Here is a 23,805-nt window from a genome sequence, read left to right as displayed (position 1 = left end):
TGCTTTAACACTCTGCTTTTCATCTAACAGTTTCTTTTCCTCAATAAATACAGTGGAGAAAAAAATATTTAATAGATTTCTACAACTCCTCCCTCATCACTCTGCAAAGAACCAACACTTTCAAGTTTTAAACGTTTTACAATTTATATAAATAAAGGACATTTTAGGGTTAGTTTTACTCTCTTTAGCAATGTGGACAAAAAAAACATGGACTCAGACATCCTTAAGACCTGGGTACAATGTCCAAACAAGTGGCATCATAAGAATAAAGAGCTCTTGTAGCCCAAGTCTGTGTTCTCTTGAATAAATGTGCCCCTTTAAGCCTAAATTGTGTGCATTTTATATGAAAAATGGCGCATCTTAAGACACTCTCTTTTCCACTAAGCCACATCCCTTTCCCATTAAACCACACACTTCAATGGTGAGGCACAGTGGCTTATTCTTTTTTCGTCCCATCTGCTTCATAAATATGTCTAAAATGAGAGGAGGCATTTTGCTCCAGATTTTGGTGCACAGTAGCTTAGTTGCCCATAGCAACCAATCAGCATTAACGTTTCATTTTTCAGAGATCCTTTGGAAAATGAAAGGATCACTCTGATTGGTTGCTATGGGCAACTAAGACAGTTTTCCTTTGCACCATTTTTGATAAATCTCCCCAAATAAACCATGATTATGGCAATGTGGGTCACTGAATGTACAAACACAAAGCCGGCTAGTCACAGACTGATTCCCTATCACCTTAGCTCATTTGTATTAGGGCTCATGTGCACAGCTCAGTAAGGTGGCACACAGCGTCCTGATGTATAGGCCCATAGCAAGGTTAGGGTGCCATATTGCAGATACATACCACGGGATCTGCAACTTAGCCATGTGCATTGGGCCCTTCTGCTGTTCTTAGCAACTTCTTAGTTGACAACAATCCCAGGAAACAGGTGAAAGTGGGTGGAAGGGGCTTGTTGTGGGAGTTTCCTGGGAATTTCAGGGACAGACCTGGGGGCTTAAATGTTCCAAATTATGTATTTGTATAATCCAGGAAACTCCAGAAGAAAACTGAGACCTCCTGGGAGTACTGGCAGACCTCTTTTTTGGGAAACTACTCTACTACTTCTCAGCTGCAAGTAATCAGCAGTAATCTTTTTTTAGGTAGAATGGTTCATCAAAAAAATGTGAAAACGATTTCCTTCCTTATTGACGAGCAAAGTACTGCTACTTGGCCCTCCTTTCCTGGAGGCGTCACGTGTGAGTTCTGCCATCCTCCAGCACTTGATACTGTCAGTGTTACTGGCAGGAGCACATACAGTATGTACTGTATAGGGTGTGGACCTGACGATACACGGCTGGAATACCCTGCAGTGAGTATATATCATTCTGACTGCTGACTACATAACCTGCACTAGCACATAAGTGAAGCCTGTATGCCGAGCCATACATTTATCTACAGTGTCAATGTACACGCAGTGTCTGTACTCACCTGTAACCCAAACGTGTCAAGAACAATCTTTGTGCTTTTTTTGAGGAATGATTGATTCTTTCACTTGGGATACTGATATTAGAGGAATCACTTATGTTAACCCCTTAATGCTGTGGCCAGTTTTGGCCTTTATGACAGCAATATTTTTTTGAATTTATTTTTATCACCACCATCCAAAAGCCATAACGTTTTTATTAGTTTCTCTTGTTCTAGGGGAATGAATAAATAACAACTGTGCAATGTTTTTATTGACCATTGCTTTTTATTCAGCTTTCTGGGGGGATAGGCAAAAACAGCAGTTGTGACAATAATAATTTGCAGGGCTTTTTGGTACATTATAAAACAGGAAAGGGTTTTTGTGTTTTTTTATTATAACTTTTATGTAACTTTATTGTACAATTATTGACATGCAATTTCTTGATCGTTTTTGTAATATGTGCAATACTTTTGTATACCCTGCTGTCAACTTGCATCCTAGGTATATAATAATGGCAGATCTGGGGGGCCAGTGAGAGGGCCCCTAGTTGCCAAAGCATCCATTGTGGTGCAAGGCAGGCAATGGGTTAACAGAAGGGTCCCCTAATAACTAGGATACCACAGTCACTATTGACTGTGGCATCCAAGGGGGTTAAATGGATAGAACTACATGTAGACTTTTACATATTTTGCTATAGACTTTAAAGAAAAATCTGGCTGCAGTGTTTTTGACCATAAAAAACTTATAAAAAAAATGCATTAAACTCTTTGTGTTAACCCAGCTTGAATATAATTTTGACAGTTGTGGGGACTTTGCTGTGTTTTTGACAGATTACGTAAGTAGTTAGGCCTCAGTATTGTACTATTACGATCACTCTTGGTCGCCAACTCTATTACACAGCTGGCACCGCACTCACTTTGCCAGGGTCGCGTTACATCTGATCCTGACATTTTAACCCCTTAGATGCTGCACTGAACGGCTTCTCCTATTCCTTACATAGTGTAGATTCATTGCATTTTCCATCAGCCACCAGTAGGGGAAACTCAGTGCACAAAGATTGTACAATTTTTATTGTTTTCAATAGTAACCAGATAGTGTGTTTACATAATTAAGCACTGATTGGTTCTGATTGGTACTGATTATATCACCTTTTATATTCTTTGCAATGTAGTGAGTTAGGAATAGTTACACATATAAAAACTAAACTATTGTGCTGAGAAGGCTGCATTCCTGAGTGATTATCTCAGACATATGTGCTGCACACTGGATATCCTTAAGAGCAGGGGCAGAAAGGTATAAACTTTTGTGCACAAGAACAAAGTGGAACTCCACCGAGAACATCATCCAAGTAGGATGTTGTAAGGTCTCTATCTCTCTCCATGGGATGTTGGCCATATTGTATTGTGTTGCAGGCCAGTGATTGTTATTTACTTTTACTACTTTGTATGTGATTTCTCTGTATTAAATTTTTATCACATTTAGTAAAAATATTTATTCACTTAGCCCTCGTAACCTTATTTATCATCAAATCTTTTGAATTCACGTTGAAAGAAAGAATTGTAAGGCTAGGTTAAAATATGTGGTGGAGGATCTGTTAGGATCCTCTATGACAGAATCCAGCAAAATGCCTAAATACTGCAGCATTTTGCACTATTTTGACTGTCACCATAATGGAAACCCGATAGACCACATTATAGTGAACTGAGTCCCTCAGATCATCATTGGTGTCCCATCTATGTTGGATCTAGTGTGTCTTTTTTTCTCTCTCTGTGTCACGAGGGTGTCAAGAGCCACGCCTGACTCCGTTGTACCCGGGGTCAGGAGGTCGCAGCGGTTGGCTGCACGCTCTATGTCAGATAGGGAAGTTTCCTTATTGTAGCTTTCTGGGTTTGCTTTACAAACCTTTTTGGCTCACTCAGGGATCCGTAGCTCCTTCTCTCAGCTGTTCCTTGTCCAGCACTCCCAATCCTCCTTATATTCCCCTCTCACACTTCTCTGGTTGCCAGATATAGAGCTTCCTGCCTGGACATCTATTCTGACCCACTGGAGCTGTGTTGCTGCGTTCTCTGAGTGTTGCCTTAGAACGCTACCCTCCGGATCCCTGTTGGACCTTTGTGGACAATTGTTGCCGTCCACCTGGGTGTTTGTGTTTGTCTGTGTTTGTCTGTCCTCTCCCTGGTGTTTCCCTCTTAGTGCAGTGGTGAGGACTAGCGATCCCACCGGCCCGTTCATTATCTAGGGCTCATTTCAGGGAAAGCCAGGGTTTAGGCACGTGATCGCCGCACGGGTGAGGAACCCGTCTAGGGACGACAGGGCAGGCAGGTACCAGCTGCAAGGTGAGTTAGGGGTCACCACCTTTCCCTCTCCCTTGTGCAGGGCTTTCCCTGTGTTCCTCCCTGTGTGTGTTGCCGGTCATTACATTATATCTGGCCCTTATTTTTGTGTAGGTAAAAAAAATAAAAAATAAAAAAATTTTTTTTTTACTTAGAATCCAGTATGGATCCAATTGCTGCTCTGTCCGAACAATTTCATGGCCTGTCTTTGGAGGTGGCAGGATTGAAGGCGTCGGTCCTCCAGCAACAGCAGCAATTACCACTGACCGCAAGCCCAGCGGTTGCTACTGGTAACCAGGTTGTTGCGGAACCCAAGGTCCCTCTCCCTGACAGATTTTCTGGGGGAAGGGACAAGTTTTTGACGTTCCGTGAGGCCTGTAAACTATACTTTAAACTGCGTCCTTACTCCTCTGGTAATGAAGAACAGCGGGTGGGTGTTGTTATTTCCCTGCTGCAGGGGGACCCGCAGTCCTGGGCGTTCTCTTTACCTACTGATTCCCAGGCTCTTCGGTCAGTGGATGAGTTTTTCGAGGCCTTGGGTCTCATATATGACGACCCTGACCGAGTCGCACTGGCTGAATCAAAATTACGGAGACTCCTACAAGGAGAGCGGCCGGTAGAGGAGTATTGCTCTGACTTCCGTAGGTGGGCTACGGATACCCAATGGAACGACCCGGCTCTCAGGAGTCAGTTCTGCTCTGGGTTATCCGAAAGGGTTAAGGATGCGCTTGCGCTGTATGAGACCCCCTTTTCCCTTGATGCAGTTATGTCCCTTTCTATCCGTATAGATAGACGCCTTAGGGACAGGTTGAAAAAACCGGAGCCATTGATAACCCCTCCCAAGCAGCAGTTAGTCTGTACGGACATAGACGAGCCTATGCAGCTAGGAGGAACTACTCGTCAGGTCCGTCCTCCTGAGGTTCGCCGTAGGCGTGGGGGTTGTTTTTTTTGTGGGGAGAGGGGTCATTTCATTAACGTCTGTCCTTCTTTCCTCAGAAACCAAAAAACCGTCGGAAAACTACTAACCCCAGGCTGTGTGGAGGATGTCAGCCGGGGGGTATACGTTTCCTCCATATGTACATCGCAATTTTTGTTGCCAGCGGTTATTGTTTTTGGTGATAAGACAGAGACTGTTTCTTTCTTTCTAGACAGTGGAGCAGGGGTAAATTTGATAGATGCCCATTTTGCCCGCACTATGGGTTTGTCTCTCTGTACGTTACAGAGACCTATTCCCATATTTGCTATAGATTCTGCTCCTCTGTCTCAGAGAAACCTCACCCACATCGTTCATAATTTACACCTTCGGGTAGGGGACCACCATAACGAGATGCTTTCATGTTATGTTCTGGAGGGGCTTCCCACTCCGGTGGTGCTGGGCCTACCCTGGTTGGTAGCGCACAATCCAGTGGTGGATTGGCAGGCCAGGGAGATATTGGAGTGGAGTGAGCCGTGCAGAGAAAATTGCTTAAATAGCAATTGCTTAGTCGCCTCCATAACTACCCTACCTACATTTGTTTCGGACTTTGAGGACGTTTTTTCTGAAAAGGGTTGTCAGAAGTTACCACCTCATCGTCCTTATGATTGCCCGGTTAACCTCATTCCCGGCGCAAAATTACCCAAGACCAGGTTATATAATCTTTCAGGTCCAGAGAGACAAGCCATGAAGGATTATATCTCCGAGAGTTTGGCTAAGGGACACATCAGACCCTCTTCTTCACCCGTGGCTGCAGGGTTTTTCTTTGTTAAAAAGAAAGATGGGGGCCTGCGTCCTTGCCTAGATTTTCGTGAATTAAATCGGATAACCATCCGAGACCCATACCCTCTTCCTCTCATTCCTGACCTGTTTAACCAGATTGCGGGTGCTAGGTGGTTCTCCAAACTCGATCTTAGGGGGGCCTACAATCTGATTCGTATCAAGGAGGGGGATGAGTGGAAGACAGCTTTTAACACCCCTGAGGGGCATTATGAAAATCTAGTTATGCCTTTCGGCCTGACCAATGCTCCTGCCGTCTTTCAACATTTCGTTAATGACATTTTTAGTCATCTAATCGGCAGGTTTGTGGTAATATACCTAGATGATATCTTAATTTATTCGTCTGATCTGAAAACACATGAGGAGCATGTCAGACAAGTACTACAGGTCCTACGGACGAATGAATTATATGCTAAAATTGAAAAATGTGTTTTTGCCGTTCAGGAGATACAATTCCTAGGTTATTATTTATCTGCGTCAGGTTTCCGTATGGATCCTAGGAAGGTCCAGGCAATTTTGGATTGGGATCTTCCTGAGAACCTCAAAGCACTACAACGGTTCTTGGGCTTTGCGAATTTCTATAGGAAATTCATTAAAAATTATTCGGTGATCGTAAAACCCCTTACTGACATGACTAGGAAGGGGACTGATTTTTCTAAATGGTCTGACGCCGCTAAAGTTGCTTTTTCCTCTCTAAAAGAGAGGTTTACCTCAGCACCTGTACTAGTCCAACCTGATGTCTCTCAGCCTTTTATTGTTGAAGTCGATGCATCAGAGGTGGGAGTGGGGGCTGTGCTGTCTCAGGGTCCGTCTCCTGGCAAATGGCGTCCTTGTGCTTTCTTTTCTAAAAAACTATCTGCAGCGGAACAGAACTACGATATTGGCAATAGGGAACTGTTAGCTATTAAACTTGCGTTTGAGGAGTGGCGTCACTTTTTAGAGGGGGCAGTCCACCCCGTCACTGTGTTTACGGACCACAAAAATCTGCTGTACCTCGAATCAGCTAAGCGTCTCACCCCTAGACAGGCTAGGTGGTCGCTATTTTTTACCAGGTTTAACTTTGTGATTACCTATCGTCCTGGGGTAAAGAATACCAAGGCTGATGCACTATCTCGTTGTTTCCCTGGAGGGGGTAATGTGAGTGATCCGGTACCCATTCTACAAAGAGGAGTAGTTGTCTCTGCGGTACACTCTGCCTTGGAGGGGAAGGTGTTAGAGGCCCAGGGGGACGCCCCGGTCTCTTGCCCTTCAGAGAAGTTGTTTGTACCGTTGAACCTACGTCTCGAATTATTAAAGGAACATCATAATTCGGCACTTGCTGGGCACCCGGGTAGTAAAGCAACCTTAGAGCTATTGTCTCGTCGTTTTTGGTGGCCAAGGTTGCGTCAGGATGTATTGGATTTTGTGTCTTCTTGTTCTACCTGTGCGCGCGCAAAAGTTTCACATACACGTCCTGCAGGGTCTCTATTACCACTCGTCATTCCCAATAGACCATGGACACATCTGTCTATGGATTTTATCACTGACTTACCTTTGTCTGCGGGTAAAACAGTGATTTTGGTAGTAGTGGACAGGTTTAGCAAAATGGCACACTTTATTGCGTTACCCGCACTACCTAATGCTAAAACTCTTGCTCAGGTATTCGTCAGTGAGATCGTGAAGCTTCACGGGGTCCCCTCCGATGTTGTTTCGGACCGGGGAACCCAGTTTATTTCTAAATTTTGGAAAGCTTTTTGTTCCCGTTTAGGGGTTCACTTGTCCTTTTCCTCAGCTTTCCATCCTCAGTCGAATGGACAGACTGAGCGTACCAACCAAAACCTGGAGACATATCTAAGATGTTTTGTGTCTGAAAACCAAGAGTTGTGGTCGTCATATTTACCGTTAGCTGAGTTTGCCATAAATAATCGCCGTCAGGAATCCACTAGCAAGTCACCTTTTCTTGGTGCATATGGTTTTCATCCCCAATTCTGTACTTTCAAAGAGGGGGGGTCTTCTGGGGTTCCCGAAGAGGAACGGTTTTCGTCATCTCTTTCATCAGTATGGCAGAAGGTGCAAGCTAACTTGAAAAATATGGGAGGTAAATACAAATGCATGGCTGATAAGAGACGGTCGCCAGGTCCGGACCTAGGAGTGAATGACTATGTGTGGCTGTCTACAAGGAATATCAAGTTGAAGGTTCCCTCTTGGAAACTGGGTCCTAGGTTTATTGGTCCTTACAAGATTGTAGCCATCATCAACCCCGTGGCTTTTCGCCTGGAGTTACCTCAGACTTTTAAAATCCATAATGTCTTTCATAAGTCGTTACTCAAAAAATATGTTCCACCTCTAGAACCGTCACCGCTGCCACCCCCTCCTGTTGTCGTGGATGGTAGTTTGGAATTTCAGATATCCAAAATTGTTAATTCTCGTCGGGTCCGCCGCTCTCTCCAATATCTGGTGCACTGGAGAGGTTACGGTCCCGAGGAAAGAATGTGGGTTCCTGCGTCTGAGGTAAACGCCGACAGGCTAGTCCGGATTTTTCATGCCTCTCATCCTGAGAGACCTGGTCCTGAGTGTCCGGAGGCCCCTCGTAGAGAGGGGGGTACTGTCACGAGGGTGTCAAGAGCCACGCCTGACTCCGTTGTACCCGGGGTCAGGAGGTCGCAGCGGTTGGCTGCACGCTCTATGTCAGATAGGGAAGTTTCCTTATTGTAGTATTCTGGGTTTGCTTTACAAACCCTTTTTGGCTCACTCAGGGATCCGTAGCTCCTTCTCTCAGCTGTTCCTTGTCCAGCACTCCCAATCCTCCTTATATTCCCCTCTCACACTTCTCTGGTTGCCAGATATAGAGCTTCCTGCCTGGACATCTATTCTGACCCACTGGAGCTGTGTTGCTGCGTTCTCTGAGTGTTGCCTTAGAACGCTACCCTCCGGATCCCTGTTGGACCTTTGTGGACAATTGTTGCCGTCCACCTGGGTGTTTGTGTTTGTCTGTGTTTGTCTGTCCTCTCCCTGGTGTTTCCCTCTTAGTGCAGTGGTGAGGACTAGCGATCCCACCGGCCCGTTCATTATCTAGGGCTCATTTCAGGGAAAGCCAGGGTTTAGGCACGTGATCGCCGCACGGGTGAGGAACCCGTCTAGGGACGACAGGGCAGGCAGGTACCAGCTGCAAGGTGAGTTAGGGGTCACCACCTTTCCCTCTCCCTTGTGCAGGGCTTTCCCTGTGTTCCTCCCTGTGTGTGTTGCCGGTCATTACACTCTGAGACCGGAACAGAAAATGCTAAAGTCAACTGGAGATGTAAATCTAGCCTAAAATAACTTTTCTTTTTGTAAATTCTAATAAACAGGGAGAGACTCGTCAATGTTTCTAAGCAGGGTGGGAAAAGGAGCACAATGGACTCATCTCCCTGTTCTGGCTCATTTCTTTAAACTATGTCTTCTCTGAAATTCTGCAGTGTTTCAAAACCGAATATAACTATCATGTGGTTCAATGCCAGGGTCTTTTCAGAAAGTTCAGTATTGATGGCTTGTTCTCAGGATAGGTCATTAATATCTAATTGGTGTGCATCTGACTACAGACCACATCATCATACATTGTACAACAAAGTCATTGAATGGGACTGAGCTACAAATAAACTATGTAAGATGTGACTAATAAATGTGACATCACTGGCCTAGAAAGAGGCAGCAACGCTCTCTAGAGCACTGCACCCCCTTCAAAAACCTGATCGTGGGTCGTCAGAAGTCATACCCTCATCTATCAGATACTTATGACCTATCCTGAGAACTGGCCACCAATATCGAACTCACAGAAAACCTGTGACTTAGGCCTCATGCACACGACCGTAGTTACGGTCCGCATCCGAACCGCAGTTTTTGCGGCTCGGGTGCGGACCCATTCACTTCAATGGGGCCACAAAAGATGCGGACAGCACTCCATGTGCTGTCCGCATCCATTGCTCCGTTCGGAGGCCCGCAAAAAAAATATAGCATGTTCTATTCTTGTCCGTTTTGCGGACAAGAATAGGCATGTCTACAATGGGCCGCCCATTCCGTTCGGAAGGCACCCGGGTGGCTTCTGTTTTTTGCGGATCCGCGGTTTGCGGACCTCAAAAAATGGCACGGTCGTGTGCATGAGGCCTTAGGCACGGTCTACAGAGCTAGTCCATAAGAAAATCTGTGCAGAGACACATATTTACAGCACAATCCACACCGTGTTGTGGATTTGAATTTGCAAAAATGATCAGCATGCTCGTAAATAGGTAGTCATAGCTGACTCTACACATTCCAAGCGGTTGGACCATAAAATAGACAATGTAGAACAAAGGTTTCCACGTATGTGTGTACGCCTCAGGCAACTATGACTTATCACTTTGTTTGAACAAACAAGATTGCTTTTTTAGTGAAGGAAAAAAATCCCTTCACAACTTCAATCAGGCAATCAGAATAACTTCCTGGATTAACGAACCTTCTCCAGAAATTGTAACCTGTAATATTATTACGCTCCAGAAATACATCCAGGCCCCTCTTGAACTCATTTAGTGAATTCACCATCACCACCTCCTCAGGCTGAGAGTTCCATAGTCTCACTAATCTTACTGTAAAGAATCCTCTTCTATGTTCGTGTATAAACCTTCTTTCCTCTAGACATAGAGGATGTCCCCTCATCACAGTCCTGGGGATAAATAGATGATGGGAGAGATGTTGGATGCAGTGACTATATTTACACAGAATTTGATGCAAACCAGATAATTAGTACTTCGGCTACAGATATATTACAGCCCACATTCATAGTATAATGAAAAAAGTTATTTCTGATGACTGGTATTATAAGAAAGCATGAAAACAAATGTATACCCTTAAAGGGGTTGTCTCTTGTCTGATATAATAAAAATGAATGGACCTGAATGGTCTAAAATAAAAATAATGGCAAGCTTACCACTTGCTCCCACGCTGAACTCTGAATATCTGTGTGAACATACGCTTAAGCAATTTAAGGCCTTAAAGGGAACCTGTCACCTGGATTTTAGATATTGAGCTGAGGATATGGACTGCTAGATCGCTGCTAGCACATCCGCAAAATCCATTCCCCATAGCTTTCTGTGCTTTTATTGTGTCAAAAAAAGATTTTATATATATGCAAATGAGGCTACTAACGTTTCCAGGGCCCAGCCACGCCCCACTGTATAGGAGCCCAGCACCGCCCCGCATACTCCGAATCTACTCCTTGCTCCCTGACATCACAAACCTAGAGCACCTTAATCTCCAAATGCGCAAGCTAGCGCATGCGCAGTGTCGGCATAGTGTTCTTTCCCTGTGCTGGCCTCTGCCCCAGGGAAAGAACTGTGCATGCGCTAGCTCGGGGATCGTGAATTGCAGCGCTCTAGCTTTGTGACATCAGGGAGTAAGGAGGAGATTCGGAGGATGCGGGGTGGTGCTGGGCTCCTTCACAGTGGGCGTGGCTGGGCTCAGAGTCAGAGAACGCTGGACTCATCTCACAAGCATGGAGGAGACAGGACTCATCTAAGGTTAATTTACATATCTATAAAATAGATTTTTTGACACAATAAAGGCACAGAGAGCTATGGGGACTGGGTATTGCGGATGTGCTAGCGGCCATCTAGCAGCCCATGTCCCCAGCTCTATACCCAAAATCCAGGTGACAGGTTCCCCTTAAGTTAATGTTAGCGTTCATAATTGCACCATCAGGAGGACACTAAACAACAATGGTGTGCATGTCAAGACTTACATAGTAACAAAGTAACATAGTACATAAGGCCGAAAAAAGACATACGTCCATCCAGTTCAGCCTGTCATCGGCAAGTTGATCCAGAGGAAGGCAAAAAAAACCTGTGAGGTAGAAGCCAATTTTCCTCACTTTAGGGGAATAAAAAATTCCTTCCCGACTCCAATCAGGCAATCAGAATAACTCCCTGGATCAACGATCCCCTCTCTAGTAGCTATATCCTGTAATATTATTACACTCCAGAAATACATCCAGGCCCCTCTTGAATTCCTTTATTGTACTCACCATCACCACCTCCTCAGGCAGAGAGTTCCATAGTCTCACTGCTCTTACCGTAAAGAATCCTCTTCTATGTTTGTGTACAAACCTTCTTTCCTCCAGATGCAGAGGGTGTCCCCTCGTCACAGTCCTGGGGATAAACAGATGATGGGAGAGATCTCTGTACTGACCCCTGATATATTTATACATAGTAATAAGATCTCCCCTCAGTCGTCTTTTTTCTAAAGTGAATAACCCTAATTTTGATAATCTTTCAGGGTACTGTAGTTCCATCATTCCAGTTATTACTTTAGTTGCCCTCCTCTGAACCCTCTCCAGCTCTGCTATGTCTGCCTTGTTCACTGGAGCCCAGAACTGTACACAGTACTCCATGTGTGGTCTGACTAGTGATTTGTAAAGTGGTAGGACTATGTTCTCATCACGGGCATCTATGCCCCTTCTGATGCAACCCATTATCTTATTGGCCTTGGCAGCAGCTGCCTGACACTGGTTTTTGCAGCTTAGTTTTCTGTTTATTAAAATTCCTAGATCCTTTTCCGTGTCAGGAAAAATAAATATAATTGTTACCCATCTCAAGTTTACGTTTTGAACCTTTGAAGAAATGTGAGTTCTGTTGCATGTACAAACTGCAGACACTTGCTGTCTCAGTAAAATCAAATAAACTACTCTATGATAGACCTAGTAGAGATGTTCCCCTATATAATTAATAGAAATGTTCTGTACAAAAGGTGCTATTTGGGTGAACTTTCCCCTATTAATTGCTTTTAAACTAGGTTTCCAGTTATTTTCTGTGATGTTGCCATGGCCGCCTATTGCTAGAAGCTGTGTTTATAAATACTTCTCTTCCTGTTTCTAAATAACCGCTGTATTGGAAACCACATTCCAATACTTGAGATTCCGTAAATGCCTGGAAATTGTTCAACAGCGACATCTAGTTTCTCTGTAAGAAATTACCACAACTTTTATAAACCATTCTATTTAATATAATTTTATCTATATAAGTTACAGTATTACAAATAAGTACTGTATCCTTCAGGGTAATTTTTCAAGGGATTTTATCTAGCCAGTATTCATCTCTAGTGCCCAGAGTACAGATTATTATTACAATTTTTTTTTTTATATATATAGTGCATTTATTTATTTTCTTGTTAATATTAAGGCTACTGTACATGCACACAGTGCCTATTATGTGTGGAATTTTATGCCAAATACAGTTTCAGTGAAGTAGATAAGATTTTCAAAAACACAGTGCAGAAATTTTCCACTGAGACATTAACCTGTGGGACGGATTGTGAAATCCAAAGCATTTCCAGTTAGGGGTCATGCACACGAACGTTTATGTGCCGGCCGTGCCCAAATTGCGGCCCGCAAAAAGCAATACAAGGGCACTGGCCGTGTGAACTCCATATTACAGATGCGGACCCATTCACTTGAATGGGCCCGCAATCCAAAAGATATGGAGCGGAGGCACAGAGATGAAGCAATACGGAGTGCTTCCGTGGCATTTTAGGCTACTTTCACACTAGCGTTCGATCGGATCCGTTCTGAACGGATCCGATCATAATAATGCAGACGGAGGCTCCGTTCAGAACGGATCCGTCTGCATTATTTTAGCATATAAAAGCTAAGTGTGAAAATAGCCTCGGACGGATCCGTCCAGACTTTCAATGTAAAGTCAATGGGGGACGGATCCGCCTGAAGATTGAGCCATATTGTGGCATCTTCAAACGGATCCGTCCCCATTGACTTACATTGTAAGTCTGGACGGATCCGCACGGATCCGCACGCCTCCGCACGGCCAGGCGGACACCCGAACGCTGCAAGCAGCGTTCAGCTGTCCGCCTGTCCGTGCGGAGGCGAGCGGAGCGGAGGCTGAACGCCGCCAGACTGATGCAGTCTGAGCGGATCCGCTCCATTCAGACTGCATCAGGGCTGGACGGCTGCGTTCGGGTCCGCTCGTGAGCCCCTTCAAACGGAGCTCACGAGCGGACCGACGAACGCTAGTGTGAAAGTAGCCTTAGTCCGTGCCTCCACAGTGCAAAAAAATTGAACTTGCGCTATGTTTTTGTGGTGAGGAAGGATCGCTGACCCATTCAAGTTGACTGGGTCTGCATCAGTCAGCGCAGGCCACGCGGACGGTGCCCGTGCATTTGGGGTGAAAAAAATCACTGAAAAAACACAATATGTCCCTGGGGATAACTAAACAAAAAAAACACTGAATTGTAATAATTTCCCCTTAAAACTTTACTTTTATTTGATCTATTAAAAATCCCACATATAAATAATAATTAATGTCAAATTACAAAGAGATAATTCCACCTTGGGACTTGTTAAACATATAAATACAAGTGTTGATGCATTGCCACCATGTGGCTACTCACGAAACAGTTGACCACGGAACAGTTGATAATTGATCATAAGAAGTTGGACCAAAACGATATCAGTATCTCTCCTTGGTGGTGAGCTGATGAAAAACTCTGTTGCCTTAACCACTTCAGCCCCGCTAGGTGAAACCCCCTTCATGACCAGAGCACTTTTTACACTTCGGCACTACACTCCTTTCACCGTTTATCGCTCGGTCATGCAACTTACCACCCAAATGAATTTTACCTCCTTTTCTTCTCACTAATGGAGCTTTCATTTGGTGGTATTTTATTGCTGCTGACACTTTTACTTTTTTTGTTATTAATCAAAATGTAACGATTTTTTTGCAAAAAAATGACATTTTTCACTTTCAGCTGTAAAATTTTGCAAAAAAAACGACATCCATATATAAATTTTTCGCCAAATTTATTGTTCTACATGTCTCTGATAAAAAAAAAATGGTTTGGGTAAAAGTTATAGCTTTTACAAACTATGGTACAAAAATGTGAATTTCTGCTTTTTTAAACAGCTCTGATTTTCTGAGCACCTGTCATGATTCCTGAGGTTCTACAATGCCCAAACAGTAGAAAACCCCCACAAATGACCCCATTTCGGAAAGTAGACACCCTAAGGTATTCGCTGATGGGCATAGGGAGTTCATAGAACTTTTTATTTTTTGTCACAAGTTAGCGGAAAATGATGATGATTTTATTTTTTTATTTTTTTCTTACAAAGTCTCATATTCCGCTAACTTGTGACAAAAAATAAATAAATTCTAGGAACTCACCATGCCCCTCACAGAATACCTTGGGGTGTCTTCTTTCAAAAATGGGGTCACTTGTGGGGTAGTTATACTGCCCTGGCAATTTAGGGGCCCTAATGTGTGAGAAGAACTTTGCAATCAAAATGTGTAAAAAATGACCGGTGAAATCCGAAAGGTGCACTTTGGAATATGTGCCCCTTTGCCCACCTTGGCATCAAAAAAGTGTCACACATCTGGTATCGCCGTACTCAGGAGAAGTTGGGGAATGTGTTTTGGGGTGTCATTTTACATATACCCATGCTGGGTGAGAGAAATATCTTGGCAAAAGACAACTTTTCCAATTTTTTTTATACAAAGTTGGCATTTGACCAAGATATTTTTCTCACCCAGCATGGGTATATGTAAAATGACACCCCAAAACACATTGCCCAACTTCTTCTGAGTACGGCGATACCACATGTGTGACACTTTTTTGCAGCCAAGGTGGGCAAAGGGGCACATATTCCAAAGTGCACCTTTCGGATTTCGCAGGCCATTTTTTTACACATTTTGATTGCAAGGTACTTCTTACACATTTGGGCCCCTAAATTGCCAGGGCAGTATAACTACGCCACAAGTGACCCCATTTTGGAAAGAAGACACCCCAAGGTATTCCGTGAGGGGCATGGCGAGTTCCTTGAATTTTTTTTTTTTTGTCACAAGTTAGCGGAAAATGATGATTTTTTTTTTCTTCTCTTTTTTCCTTACAAAGTCTCATATTCCACTAACTTGCGACAAAAAATAAAAAATTCTGGGAACTCGCCATGCCGCTCACGGAATACCTTGGGGTGTATTCTTTCCAAAATGGGGTCACTTGTGGCGTAGTTATACTGCCCTGGCAATTTAGGGGCCCATATGTGTGAGAAGTACTTTGCGATCAAAATCTGGAAAAAATAACCGGTGAAATCCGAAAGGTGCACTTTGGAATATGCGCCCCTTTGCCCACCTTGGCATCAAAAAAGTGTCACACATCTGGTATCGCCATACTCAGGAGAAGTTGGGGAATGTGTTTTGGGGTGTCATTTTACATATACCCATGCTGGGTGAGAGAAATATCTTGGCAAAAGACAACTTTTCCCATTTTTTTATACAAAGTTGGCATTTGACCAAGATAGTTATCTCACCCAGCATGGGTATATGTAAAATGACACCCCAAAACACATTCCCCAACTTCTCCTGAGTACGGCGATACCAGATGTGTCACACTTTTTTGCTGCCAAGGTGGGCAAAGGGGCACATATTCCAAAGTGCACCTTTCGGGTTTCGCAGGCCATTTTTTACACATTTTGATTGCAAGGTACTTCTCACACATTTGGGCCCCTAAATTGCCAGGGCAGTATAACTACGCCACAAGTGACCCCATTTTGGAAAGAAGACACCCCAAGGTATTCCGTGAGGGGCATGGCGAGTTCCTAGAATTTATTTATTTTTGTCACAAGTTAGCGGAAAATGATGATTTTTTTTTTTCTTCTCTTTTTTCCTTACAAAGTCTCATATTCCACTAACTTGCGACAAAAAATAAAAAATTCTAGGAACTCGCCATGCCCCTCACGGAATACCTTGGGGTGTCTTCTTTCCAAAATGGGGTCACTTGTGGCGTAGTTATACTGCCCTGGCAATTTAGGGGCCCATATGTGTGAGAAGTACTTTGCAATCAAAATCTGGAAAAAATAACCGGTGAAATCCGAAAGGTGCACTTTGGAATATGTGCCCCTTTGCCCACCTTGGCATCAAAAAAGTGTCACACATCTGGTATCGCCGTACTCAGGAGAAGTTGGGGAATGTGTTTTGGGGTGTCATTTTACATATACCCATGCTGGGTGAGAGAAATATCTTGGCAAAAGACAACTTTTCCCATTTTTTTACACAAAGTTGGCATTTGACCAAGATATTTATCTCACCCAGCATGGGTATATGTAAAATGACACCCCAAAACACATTTCCCAACTTCTCCTGAGTACGGCGATACCAGATGTGTGACACTTTTTTGCAGCCTAGATGCGCAAAGGTGCCCACATTCCTTTTAGGAGGGCATTTTTAGACATTTGGATCCCAGACTTCTTCTCACGCTTTAGGGCCCCTAAAAAGCCAGGGCAGTATAAATACCCCACATGTGACCCCACTTTGGAAAGAAGACACCCCAAGGTATCCAATGAGGGGCCTGGCAAGTTCATAGAATTTTTTTTTTTTTTCGCATAAGTTAGCGGAAATTGATTTTTTTTTGTTTTTTCTCACAAAGTCTCACTTTCCGCTAACTTAGGACAAAAATGTAAATCTTTCATGGACTCAATATGCCCCTCAGCAAATACCTTGGGGTGTCTTCTTTCCAAAATGGGGTCAGTTGTGGGGTGTTTGTACTGCCCTGGCATTTGAGGGTCTCCGCAATCATTACATGTATGGCCAGCATTAGGAGTTTCTGCTATTCTCCTTATATTGAGCATACAGGTAATGAGATTTTTTTTTCCGTTCAGCCTCTGGGCTGAAAGAAAAAAATGAACGGCACAGATTTCTTCATTCGCATTGATCAATGTGGATGAAAAAATCTCTGCCAAAAAAATAAAAAATGGAGGGGAAAGGCGTCTGCCAGGACATAGGAGCTCCGCCCTACATCCATACCCACTTAGCTCGTATGCCCTGGCAAACCAGATTTCTCCATTCGCATCAATCGATGTGGATGAATAAATCATTGCCGGGATTTTTTTTTTTTTTTTTTTATATATATATAAAGTGTTTGCCAAAGCTTAGGAACGCCGCCTCCTCCTCAGCTCGTATGCCTCGGCAAACGTATCTGTCACTGCAGAGGAGAAAATCCCGTCTTGCAGCGCCGCATACACCGACTTGTGTGTAATCTGACAGCAGCATTTTCTGTCAGAATGCACATCGGTGCTGCAGCTAGTCGATCGGTTGGTCCACCTGGAAGGTAAAAAGACCAAAAAAAAATAAAAATGAAAAAACCAGGCCACAACGCAATAATTTTATTAACTTTGGAACAGAACATGTAACTTTAAATTTTTGAACTAAACATTAACGTGTTTGCTTACTGGTGTTTTTTTGTTTTTTTTTTGTTTTTTTTTACCTTTATAGAACAAACCTCTCCTTCCCCATGGGTCAATGTGCAAAGCGCAAATCGCCCAAAGATGTGGCGAAGTGCGTTATGCACTTTGTCCCATGTGAAAGGAGACGTTTGCAGCAGCTGTGAGTGAATGGGCCCTAATAGCCCTGTGTGCCTATCCTGGTGAGATGATCCCTATGCTAATAGTGTACCTGTGAGTGGTACTTCCGGAAACACTCTCCAAAGCATAGGGCAGGGTGGTCCGGACAGTCAGGACAGAAATAGCGGGTGTCACGCCTTATTCCACTCCTGCTACAGACACGACATTTTTTTCGGGGTGGCGGTCGGTTTGAGGTACCAGCAACGACACTGGGGAAGTGTCGCTCGTGTAGACGGCTAACTACACTGGTGGATGGGGCCACGGAACCTCCTGGATACAGGAGGTTCTCGATGATCTCTTCCTGAAATTTGAGGAAGGATCCAGTTCTCCCAGCCTTACTGTAGAGAACAAAACTATTGTACAGAGCCAATTGAATTAAATATACAGACACCTTCTTATACCAGCGTCTGGTGCGTCGGGAAACTAAATACGGAGCCAACATCTGGTCATTGAAGTCGACCCCTCCCATGTGGAGGTTATAGTCGTGGACTGAGAGGGGCTTTTCAATGACACGGGTTGCTCGCTCAATTTGGATTGTCGTGTCTGCGTGAATGGAGGAGAGCATGTAAACGTCACGCTTGTCTCTCCATTTCACCGCGAGCAGTTCTTCGTTACACAGTGCGGCCCTCTGCCCCCTTGCAAGACGGGTGGTAACGAGCTGTTGGGGGAAGCCCGCGCGACTAGTTCGCGCGGTACCACAGGCGCCAATCCGTTCTAGAAACAAATGCCTAAAGAGGGCCACACTTGTGTAAAAATTGTCCACATAAAGATGGTACCCCTTGCCGAATAAGGGTGACACCAAGTCCCAAACTGTCTTCCCACTGCTCCCCAGGTAGTCAGGGCAACCGACCGGCTCCATGGTCTGATCTTTTCCCTCATAGATCCGAAATTTGTGGGTATAGCCTGTGGCCCTTTCACAGAGCTTATACAATTTGACCCCATACCGGGCGCGCTTGCTTGGGATGTATTGTTTGAAGCCAAGGCGCCCGGTAAAATGTATAAGGGACTCGTCTACGCAGATGTTTTGCTCTGGGGTATAAATATATGCAAATTTCAGGTTGAAATGGTCTATGAGGGGCCGAATTTTGTGGAGCCGGTCAAAAGCAGGGTGGCCCCTGGGACGGGAGGTGCTGTTATCACTAAAGTGCAGGAAACGCAGGATGGTCTCAAATCGTGTCCTGGACATAGCAGCAGAGAACATGGGCATGTGATGAATTGGGTTCGTGGACCAATATGACCGCAATTCATGCTTTTTTGTCAGGCCCATGTTGAGGAGGAGGCCCAGAAAAGTTTTAATTTCGGAAACTTGGACTGGTTTCCACCGGAAAGGCTGGGCATAAGAGCTTCCCGGGTTAGCGGTTATAAATTGTGTGGCATATCTGTTTGTTTCGGCCACAACTAAGTCTAAAAGCTCCGCAGTCAAGAACAGCTCAAAAAATCCCAGGGCCGAACCGATCTGAGCTGTCTCAACCCGAACTCCAGACTGGGCAGTGAAAGGGAAAACTACGGGTGCGGCTGAAGTTGGGGACTGCCAATCAGGGTTTGCCAGCACCTCTGGGATTCTAGGGGCTCTACGGGCACGTCTTTGCGGTGGCTGCGACGGGGTCACTACTGCACGTGCCACCGTACCAGCTTCAACTGCCCTTCTGGTGCTCGCTACTTCACCGGGTTGTACGGCAGTGCTGGTACTAGGTCCAGGAAGGGCTGGGCTGCTGGTGTATGCCTCACCACCTAATCCGACAGCACCAGCCCCACTCTGCTGCTCTTGAAGCGGATCCTGCGCAACCTGCGGTCTAGCGACACGGGGCCGGGTACGCCTGCTGCTATCAGGGACCTCAACCTCCTCGTCCGAACTTTGGGTCAGAGAGCCACTGCTTTCTACAGGTTCGTATTCTGACCCGCTGGATTCATCAGATGAGGGTTCCCACTCCTCATCCGACTGGGTCAGAAGCCTGTAGGCCTCTTCAGAGGAATACCCCCTGTTAGACATGTGGGCAACTAAATTTAGGGGTATTCCCTGAGACTACCCAAGAAAAAAAAAGCAAGCCTGTCTTACAAAGGGGAGGCTAGCGAAGTACCGGAGGCCGCTGCGGTTGATAAAAAATATCAGTCCGTGTAAAGTGAATGTGCAGTGATCAAAAAAAAATTTTTTTGTCACTGCGGTGGGGCGGGCGTGGGCGAACGCACGTGTGGGCGACCGATCAGGCCTGATCGGGCAAACACTGCGTTTTGGGTGGAGGGCGAACTAAAGTGACACTAGTACTATTATAGATCTGACCGTGATCAGTTTTGATCACTTTCAGATACTATAAAAGTACAAATGCTGATTAGCGATACGCTAATCAGCGAATAACGGACTGCGGTGCGGTGGGCTGGGCGCTAACTGATCGCTAACTACCTAACCAAGGGACCTAAACTATACCTAAAACCTAACGGTCAATACCAGTGAAAAAAAAAAAAGTGACAGTTTGCACTGATCACTTTTTTTCCTTTTCACTAGTGATTGACAGGGGCAAGAAGGGGTGATCAAAGGGTTAATTGGGTGCTGGGAGGTGATCTGGGGGCTAAGTGTACTGTAGTGGGTACTCACAGTGATGATGTGCTCCTCTGCTCCTCTCCTGGAACCAACCGACCAAAAGAAGGAGCAGAGGAGCACAGCAGCCATATAACCCCATCATATTTACTAATATGTGGGGTTAAATGGCTGCTGATTGGATTTTTTGAAAATCATCAACCTGCCAGCCAATGATCGTGGCCGGCAGGTTGATGACGAACTTCTTCTTTGAATTTTGCCGGCCCGCGATGCGCATGCGCGGGCCGGCATACCCGGAAATCTCGCGTCTCGCGAGAGGACGCACCGGCGCGTCCACTCAGAAGAGCACGACCGCCGCGAAGACGCAATACTGCGTACGGCGGTCGTGAGGAAGTTAAAGCAAGGAGAAAGATCCAATAATTCCCCTTTTAGGCAGTTGGGGAGCTGTCCCTATCCAGACCATCTATGCTCACCCTTCCTAAAAGTGGAGTAATCGACCCGAAAGGGGCGGCCCCACTTATCGGTGGCTGTACCCTAATCTGTATTTCCCTTCCTAATCGATTCCCAAACAGAAAACAACTGCCTAAATGTGTCACAACCAGACAGCTGAGAAGCTCTGACAGAAGCCTTTCAGAACCTCCTCCTTGAGTTTTCTTTGTTGTGCTGTTCAGTTCCTCATCTCGTTAGCCTCTCTCAGCTGTCATGTAGTTGGACTGATTACATCCCTTTAAATTCCGCCCCATAATGCATTACTGGGCGGCTTATACTTCTTCCTGGAGTGTGTGTGCATGCTGATCCTATTTCCCAGTCTGCTACTAAGTTAAGTGCTGTACATTTATCTGTTATTTTCTGTTTGCTGGATCCCAGGTGACCCTGACTCCCTCCGTGTCTGGTGTAGGGAGCCGGTGGTCGTGTCCCCTTACTATTGTAGGGTGTTCAGGTATTATATAGTCGAGGTACGTGGATATGCAACCATCCACCTTTGGGATTTTTGCATAGGCTGAGCATCCAGGGAAAGTGCCAGGTCTTGTGCAGGGGTCTCCCTTTTGGTTCCTTAGCTTTGGATCCAGTGAGTCATATATGCATGTTGCATTGTCTTGTTTCCTGTACACCGTCCGTGACAAAATGTCCTAGATGTATTATTGTACAGTTTGAGCAGGAAGGCAAACAATCAGATCATATGGAACATAAGTACTTCTCCAAAAATGTGAGTAATGAAAGAAAAAAGTCCCAGATGATAGGAGATAATAAACACTTTGTCCCGACGCGTTTCCCCAGTGGCAGGGGCGTTGCTATGGTCTCAAAAGATCCGGGGCCCAAGACCCAATGAATATTGCCCAATTCTCGAAGTCAACCAATCGCCCCCCCCCCCCCCAACCCCTCCCTCTGCAAACACTAGCACTGAAGACTTTACTGTACTTGCTATACAGCTATACAGCAGCACGTACCATTCACATGCAGTGCCTCCCAGGTGATGTCTCCTCTGATGTAGATCTTCTCTGTCATCATCTTCTCCATTCGGTTTGGACAACTTCTTTCAGCTGCGCCCCGTCTCTGCAGAGTGTGAAACACAGACATCTTAGCTTCCTCACTTTTATCTACCCCCAAATACTATCCTGAAGAAAAATGAGTGCCCCCCATAGTAATAGTACTTCTCATAGTTCCGCCAATAGTAATTCCCTTCTAGAATGCCCTCATTAGTAATACTGCCCCAACAGTGATAGTGCTCCCGAAGAGTGCCCCCATTAGTAGAAGAGCCCTCCGGTATTAATAATGTCCTTACAGAGCCCCTAGTAGAAATAAGGCCCCCCTATTGTTATCCCAGCGGTAATAAAGCTCTCTACAGACCCCTCAGTTGTAATAAGGCCCCCCATAATGTTCTTAATAGAAATAATGTGGATCTATAAGTCCATCCTATAGAGCCCCCAGTAGTAATAAGAACGCTTAATGTCCTCTGGATTTAAAATGTCCCCACAGTGCTCCCAGTATTTATAATACCCCCTACTGTTATAATGCTCACCCTCAAGTGCCCCAGTATTTATATCGCCCCCTACTGTTATAATGCCCATACAGTGCCCCCAGTATTTTTTATTGCCCCCTACTGTTATAATGCTCCGTTTACTGTCCTCAGAATTTCTAATTCCTCAGCCCCTCCAGCATACAGTCCCATGTAAATAATATTATTTTTCTATTCCGCCATAAAGTCTTATGTAAATACCATCACACCATCTCTCCAGCCCCCTCCAATATACAGTCCCATGTAAATAACATCCCTTTCTATCTACAGCCCCTTCCAAAATCCAGTCCCACTTAAATGACATCACCCCCTCCCCAGCCACCTTCAACATACAGTCCCATGTAAACAACATCACCCCTCAATATTCAGCCCCATGTAAATAACATCACTCCACCCCACTGTCCCACGTAAATAACTTCAGCCCTAACATACAGTCCCAGTTAAATAACTACAACTCCCAACATTGCTCTGCCTCTCACACTGAGTAATCTACCCTTCACTTACCTCTCCTCTTGTAGCAGACCTCACCACAGCTTCTTCTCTGGACTGAGCCGTCCTCTCCTGCATTGGTCACATGATGGTGACATCATCACAGGTCCTTTAAAGCTACTGCATTTAGAACTGATCACATGGACTGTGATGTCATCACAGGTCCTTCAGCTCTTGCAAGGCATTAGATTCAATTGTAAATCCTGAGGATAGCAATACAGTTAAATCTATCTGGCAGGCAGTACATTCGGGGCCTGGGACAAAACATCAGGGGCCCAGGCCCCGAATGTTTTAATCTAGCAATGCCCCTGCCCAGTGGTATGAAATAGGTTCATCAGGGGACCAGTTCATGTATGCACGATGGAATTATCTTTTGTAATTTGACATTTATTATTATTTATAAGTGGGATTTTTAATAGATCAAATAAAAGTAACAGTAAAAGTTTTAAGGGGAAATTATTACCGTGCTTTGGGGACCGCAATTTGCAGTCCCCAATGCACGGCACGGACAGCCATTTGTGTGCATGAGCCCTTATGCAGGTTTTCAGTTTCAATTTCACCCTTTGCAATGCAACAGGTGAGATCTGGGGAAAATCCACATCATAATCTGTAAGGAAAATGGAAGTAACAATGAGGATTTTGGTGCAAAAATGAGTGAAAACCACCCGAACATCAGTGCAGAAAATCCACATAAGCTACACTGCTGTGTGTATATATCCTAAGGGCTCTTTCACACATGTGAGTTTTCCATCTACAAGGGATGCGTGTAGTAAACACATAGAATTCAAGCTGAATCCTGATCCATTCTTTTCAATGGACCTGTGCACATGAGCAGTGTTTTTCATGAATA

At 44.8% G+C, this 23,805-nt stretch overlaps 1 protein-coding gene across 1 annotated transcript in view; it reads left to right on the top strand.

Annotated features, from left to right (window-relative positions):
• The first annotated feature begins 1,331 nt into the window (after positions 1–1,331).
• The window catches only part of LOC122945780 (caspase-8-like), a 56,656-nt gene continuing 34,182 nt past the window's right edge, over positions 1,332–23,805 (top strand). Inside the window, exon 1 of the mRNA XM_044304970.1 lies at positions 1,332–1,356. The gene's annotated coding sequence lies outside the window, so the exon portion shown is untranslated. The remainder of the gene's footprint in view (positions 1,357–23,805) is intronic.

The sequence above is a fragment of the Bufo gargarizans genome, chromosome 8 (genome assembly GCF_014858855.1).
Source record: "Bufo gargarizans isolate SCDJY-AF-19 chromosome 8, ASM1485885v1, whole genome shotgun sequence".
In the NCBI taxonomy this organism is placed as follows: Eukaryota; Metazoa; Chordata; class Amphibia; order Anura; family Bufonidae; genus Bufo; species Bufo gargarizans.
The sequence above is the reverse complement of the archived record's forward strand: the minus strand, read 5'-3'. Positions and strand labels throughout refer to the sequence as shown.